Source organism: Gavialis gangeticus, unplaced genomic scaffold (genome assembly GCF_001723915.1).
Source record: "Gavialis gangeticus isolate Ggan-Ray unplaced genomic scaffold, GavGan_comp1, whole genome shotgun sequence".
NCBI classification, from domain to species: domain Eukaryota; kingdom Metazoa; phylum Chordata; order Crocodylia; family Gavialidae; genus Gavialis; species Gavialis gangeticus.
In genome coordinates this window covers 7,194,487-7,201,744 of record NW_017728964.1, presented here as the reverse complement: position 1 = coordinate 7,201,744, position 7,258 = coordinate 7,194,487, and positions in this window count along the sequence as shown.

The window sequence follows — 7,258 nt, the reverse complement described above, 5'->3', positions numbered from 1 at the left end:
GAGGGGGCGGGGCCGCCCTGCCCAATCCGGGGGGCCTCCCCCTGCGGCGCGGAGCTGCCCGGTTCGCTTCCCCTGAGAGGCGCTGAGGAGCGCGGGGCGCCCCGGGCAGCCGTTGGGAGGCAGCCCGCCGGCAGCAAGAAGCAGCTCTGCGATGCACTGCGCGCAGCCCCGTCGTCTAGGCCAGTGTTTCTCACGCAGTGGGAGCTTCTCAACCAGCAGGTCGTGTGGGTGGGTGGGACTTCAACGCTCTGAAAAAAACAAATCACCGCGGTTTGCCCTTCCCATAGATGACTCGAGAGGTCTCTGGAGCAGGGCAAGAAGCGGGGGGCTGTTTTTATCAGGGGGTTTTGACACACTGGTTGGTGGGACGGAAGTGCAAAAGGCTGGGAGCGCTGTTCCCTCCCAGCGGCGCGGCAAGGACACACCGGCCGGCGCTTCCCAAACTTTTCCTCAGCGCGGCCCCTCGCTCCCAGCCGGCAGCCGCCCCATCCGCTGACGGTGCCGCCCCATTTGGGGTCGTGACGCGCAGTTTGGGAACGGCTGCTGTAGGATTTCCATCAGGGATGTCCCATCTGTACCTCGCTATGCTACAGTACGTATAACCGCTAGATGACTTGGTGGAGTTCCTAGGACTTCTAGGAATCTGCACGAAGGCAAATCAGAAGGGGGGTGAGGGTACACCTAGGCAGCATCTGTCTGCTCTTTGCTACATCCACCACTATGGTTTTGGAGCATAAATGTCTGATTTCAGTCCTGATCCTGGCAATATGCACAGGAAAAGCTCTATAGGTAGAAGCAGTTGCACTGAAGTCAGCTGGAGATAGTTATCCGCATGTAAATTGGGCTCAAGCCTGAGTCTTTACAGGATCAGGGACATCGATTAGACTAAGCCACACAGAAAGTACATGAGTCCTGAAATCAGATCCAGCCCCTTCATTTCAATGAACCATGCCTTTCACAAGATCTAGTTGTGGGATTCGGCCCTTGGTTTGTGTTCAGTATACACACATGCAACAGAATATTGCTCCCAAAACTTACAATTCTCCTCTGGGAGTCAATGAAACAGCTATCAGCTTCATGCCTTGACCACCTGATACTGAGGACTTCATTATTTCATTGCCTGTGGGAATGTCCTTTCAATTTAAAATGTTTGTCGTAGATTATAGAATTTTTTAACAAACTGGCACATGAAACACTTGCCTTAGATCTTTTTTCCCTGTTCATTTGGTGTGGATTTGGTATGAACCTCACTAAGAAATTAAACTTCAACTGCTTGGAAGTAAAGCTTGCATATTTGCAAATTATTCAATGAAGAGGAAAAAAAACAACCCAAATTTGTAATGAATAATAATCAGCCATCTGCAGAGCTGGTTGAATAATAAATATATATATTTGCAAGTAGAAGATAGGATAAAATTAATAACAAGTGATATTTGGAATTAACTGTTTCATCAGGTCTATTTAGAAATGAAAAACACCGTTTTTTCTTTTAGTAAAAAAAATGCTGTCCCTAATGTATGTATTTCAAGATCTACACCTACCTCAGACACATTGCAGTAAGGGAATTTTAAGATCAATGACCTTGACTTTATTGTTTTGATTTACAAAGGTGTTAGTCTGCTTAATCCAAGCTTAACAGGCCATTGGGCTAGCATGGCTGAGGCACACTGGGCATGTCTACACATATGTTTTAATGTGCAGCAGCCTATTTTACCGTGCATTAAAACATAATGTAAAAAACCCTGCAATTACACTAATGTGCAGTAAAATAGGCTACTGCGCATAAGCATCACTTAAAAAATGTACACCTTTGGTATTGCACATTAGGGCAGCTGAATGCACATTTATTTAGTTTCATTGGAGTAACTTTCATTGGAGGTACTAAATGTAATTCACATTAGGAGAAGTGCATTAATGCACATGAAAACACACTCACTGGGTACATATACATGCACTAAGTCAACTTAAAATAAGGTGACTTAACTAAGTTGACTTAAGTTAAGCCACATCAGAGTGTGTACACTTATAGCTCCTTTACGTGGTGGCAGCCATCTTGTGAGCTCAGTCGACTTAACTAATGCAACTCAATACACTTCAGAGGTGTATTACCTTGCACCATATTTAAGTCAACTCTGCTCCACGTATGTGTGTACAATCTGACAGTTAAGCACACTTAAAAAAGCTAAGTCAGCTTAACTGTCAGAAAGTTAGTGTATGTGTATGTACCCATTGAGGAACGGCCTGGCTAAGATTACATCAGCTATCTTTGACTCCTCATCCAGAATGACCAGGTACCTGTTAGCAGCTGGAGGTAGCTTTTTACATGACTCCAGAAAAGAGCTTTAACTTATGCTTTTGGAACTGAAGCAATGTACTTTAAGTACTTTACCTACCCCTTACTGAAGTATCTGAGTGCCTAAGAGTGTAGTAAAATTTGCAAATGGATCTAAACAGATTAAGCACCAAACTACTAACTAGATACTTACCTGCTTCTGTAGGTGACTAATAGATATCTTTGTAAATACAGCTCTTGATTCAAAGCCAGTTCAAGTCAGTGAAATGACTGACCTAATTTTAATGGAATTTGGAACAGGCCTATATAAGAAATGTGATCAGTTTAATGTGGCTTTGTTTCTTTATGCAGCTTGTTATTTCTGTGTGCCAGACGTATAGAATGACCATGCATTTTACACATGAGTAATTTTCATTTCAGAATTAGGAAAACAAAACCAAAAAGAGAAAAAGTAAAGTCTCCATAAGAACATGGTGTCTTTCTTCAAGTTCCTGGACATATGTGCTTAGGTGATCATATCAGCTAAAGAAATGGAAGTTGCTAATCTGCAAGGTAGGGTGAAGCTTGAAGGTAAAGTGAAGCTTGAAAATCTCTTTCAAATACCAGGAGGCAAAAATGTAACTGAAATGCATTATTAAGCAAAACAGCCATGTGGTTTTTAAGCCTATCTATGCACAGCCTGACTCATTATTTGTAATACTTTGGGTGAACAATACTGGTGCTTCCCCTCTAACTAGCTGCAACAACTCTGTAATCAAGATTACATTTTAGTAATTTAGGGGTGCAGTACACAGAAAACAAACAGCATCATAGTTTCATAACCACAACTAGGCTGATGAAAAAATACATTTTCACTTTAAGGATGATAATAGCATTTTCATGGCACCTTACAAGTTTGGGCCCAAAGGAGGAACATAAGCATAAATCCTTTGTGTGTGTGTGTGTGTGTGTGTGTGTGTGTGTGTGTGTGTGTGTGTGTGCATGTGCGTGTGCGCGCACGTGCACGCATATGTGTGTCTGCATGTGTGTAGCAAAAGAGACAGAGAGATTGTCAGAGTTTGGCCTTAATTGGATTTTTCAGTGTCAGGTGTAATTCTTGTCATTATCTGTATTCCACATTTATGCATTATGGTACAGACACTGTGTTTGCTAAATACTGCATTTCTGAAATTGGAAAAAAACAGTACACAGTTTATTTATATTTAAATAGTGTTATGATAGAGTATGCTCCTCAACGATTTTATTTTTAATACAAAACAACCCTTTTAAGGGTAATATTTATCATTTTTCAGGAATGTAGGGTATTAGAGCAACAGGTACTTTACATTTTGGTTGCAATGCACAGTACTGGTACCTATTTATTCATCAAGGCAGACTTATTTAGAGAATTATTCTGTTCCTTTGTCTTGAATTTTAATTTTGTGTTTATCATTTCATCTATTTATTATGTCTTTCCCAAGTTTTTGTATTACAGCCCATCACTGTAGGATCTGAGTGTCTCCCACATCACATAGGTTGACAATTTCAAAGAGTCCAGTGGAGGTATCAGGAAACTGCAAGCTAAATCTGGTGCACCACATGATTTTATCTGGCCCACAAAGCTGGGGAGCAAGCAGCAATTCAGCAGCGGGGAAAGCAACAGTGGTGGCCGGTAGGGCTGCGCGAAGCGGGCCCTATTCAATTTGGATTCAGATGTGGCCCGAATCAGGAACAGTGATTTGATTTGTTGATTTGGATCACTGTCCCTGATTTGTTTCAGCTGAATCTGAAGATCCGATGCTGATTCAGAGAATCAGCGATTTGGACACAGACACAGTTTTAAAAGCTTTTTCTACATACTTTAAGGTAGCAGGTGTGGTTTGTGATTGCTATGATGCTGGGGCGCATGGAGCATTCCACAGGAGTGCAGGGGGGCCCTCCACGTGCTCGGCAGAGAATTGATTCGGAGAGATTAAAGGGTTCTCTGATTCGATTTGGAGATTTTGCCATTGAATTGGGCTAAATCTCCACCAGATCAAATCAGGGACTGAAGCTTCACACAGCCCTAGTGGCTGGTTGCATGTGGCAGCCTATCTGCAGACTGAGCTGTGTTTATTTAGCCCACTGTTCCCAAATACTCAATGTTGCCAACCCCTGGGCTAGCAGATTTCATGGGCTTCCTGGTGATTCTCTCTGGGTTACAGAAAGCTGTTTTTAGGAAAGGTTTCTTTAAGGGAAGCAAAAAAGGAATTGTTGACTCTACAAATGCCATTCAGTTATTGTGGCAAAGCATTAACACATTTTGTGACATTTCCTGAAGACTGTCAGGTTCTGGATTTGTCTAATTTGCCCTGGGAGTTCATTCAATAGCCAGATTCCTCTTGAATGATGGCTGTTGTTATACTGAATTTCTCCCTTCTAATTTGTTTTTCCCCTTTCATTCTTCTTTGTTAAATTGCTCAGTAATTTTAAAACATACCATAAATTTAAATGAAATAATATAAAATGCTGCAAAACCTTGAGAGACGGTTTCTGACCCAGTCTCTTTATTTTCTCAGGGAGATTTCTTGTTTTCATTGGAATCCCATGGGATGATTTTTTTCCCCTTACACCACAATGTTTTTTAGAGGACAAAAGAGAAAATAGAGAAAGTTTATTGTAAATTTTACCTTGGCTCTTCAGATGGATAAGGTCTGATCAAAAGCCCGTTGGATCCATTGAGATTTAAGCACATGCCAAAAGTGTTTAACTGAATTGGGGCTGTAGTGTTTTTCATCAGTAGATTCCCCCAGCACTTTACAAAGGTATCTGAGCATCAATATGTCCATTTTTACAGATGAGAAGTAAGGTACAGAGAAATTAACCCACTCTTCTGGCAAATCAGAGGCAGAGCTGAGAACAGAACCTAAGACTCCTGAATCCCAGGTGCTTGGCTTTGTCCCTGGATCACACCAGCTCCACTCAACAGCAGGCACTAGCATTAAGGTTGCTCAAAGATTATCACTGTACAGACTTGTTTGCACTCATGTATTACTTTCCCAAGTTTCTCCCTCTCTTAATCATTCCACACTATGCCCCCACCTAAAGGAGTTTTCTGCTGTGAACTTTCTTTTTGCTTTTCCTAAAGCCCCAGGCAAATATAGACAGTGTGATTTTGGGATCAAACATCAGATCCCATCACACCATATTGTTCCTGCACTGGCAAGTAGCAAACTCCCGTGGCTGGGAGGTGTCAGCTGGTCTGGGCTCCCAGCTGCAAGGCTGCATGGTGCACCCTCCTAGGTGGGAGCTTGGGTCAGCTGACGGGGCTCTAGCCCAGTAGAAACCTTGACTCCAGCTATTCCCCAAAGGCTCGAAGCCCCGATCAAGGGCTTAGATGCACCCCTATGACTTGGAGCAGCAGCGGATCATGGCTCCCAGCCTTGGGAGCATACGGGAGTCAAGGGTTTCCATGTGCTCAGGAGGCTTGGAGCACCAATCAGCCTGACCACATGTTGAATTAACGGCACAATAGGAACTGGTCATAAAGTTACTACACCTATTTTGTGTAATAACTGTGTGGCTTAGTCTTAGTTTTATCACACCATTAATTTCATTAACATCTGGCCGGGTAATTACTTAAAATGTGGGCCAAAGAAAGAGTATAACCCTTCTCCTATTGAAGTCAATGGCAAATCTCACTGATTTTACCGGAAGAGGGATCTGTTCTATTACCTGAAAATATGACTTAGGTTTCCAAAAGTGGTGGTTTCAGTTGCCTTAGATTTGGGGGTGCAAAACTAAGGAATACCTTAAAAGGGCCTGATTTTCAGGAAAGCACCTGCCCTCTGAAAATTGGGTCTATGGAGGCTCAGCTTAGGCACCTCATAACATTAATGGCTTTGGAAAATACAGGCCTGTGTCCTTGCTGCCAGTATTCAGTTAGGGAAGCTGTTTCCTTACTATATAGGAGTGGATGACTGTGAGTTACACTGCATTAAGCCTTAAATGCCTCATTGATGGGTAGCCAGCCCCCATTGGAACTTCTGTGATTATTTTTTTTACTGGTGACCCCAAATGTAGACAGGACTGGGGGTTAATTTGGGAATTTGGGGGAAAGAAGACTTGGAAGCCTCAGGCTAGTATATCCTGCCAAGTGATTATAAGGTCTGCAGCCAAAGGGAACTACTCTCAGTCAGAAAGCTGCTCCAGAAGAAAACATCCCATTGTACCATGGGAGGTGGAGTAATGGACAGAAAAGAGAGAGACAGATTGATAACCAAGGGGCAATCTGACCCTGTATGGTTTTGTACAACAAAAGCCCCTTCATTTAGAATGAATAGGAACAATAGCTAATGGGGACAGGCCAGCAGCAGCCTGTGGATTTGAGAACCCAGAGGAGAAGAGTCAATAGAGGGTCCTGTTTTACCCAAATCCTCTATTGATCTCAGTAATCTCATGGGCTTCCCCCCTCCCCCCTTTCGAAATCACACTGAAAGTTCAAGAACTTTTTATTTCCAAATTGTATGGACATGTGTATTGTCCTCTAGGAATTCCACTGAGGCCATCTAACTCATAGCATGTGAGACACTTCCCCAGACAGATTTAAACCTGCTCCTTGGAAGGCAAATGGATCATAGCTCTATGGGGCTCCTTCTTTCAGATTGCTTTTATTCTAGCGGATAAAGGCGCTGGGTCTCACTCTCCGTCAGATGACTCATTGGCCCTCTGCACAGGTAAAAAGGCCTGGGAACCATTGGCAAGCTCTTCTTCAGGGTTACCTTTGGCAGAGCACTAATAGGAATAGCTGCCTTCACCCAGCAGTATGCATTTCCTCCAGCCCTAAAACACCTTCTGGTATGGAAGGTGGGGTCTTATTTATGTCCTTCACCTTTCTGGTACCTGACTGTATGACTCCCAGGTTATGCTCAGATATTGGGATCGTTTCTACTGAGAAAGGATCCTGCACTCCCTCCCCACTGAGCACCTACAGAGACCAACTGAACC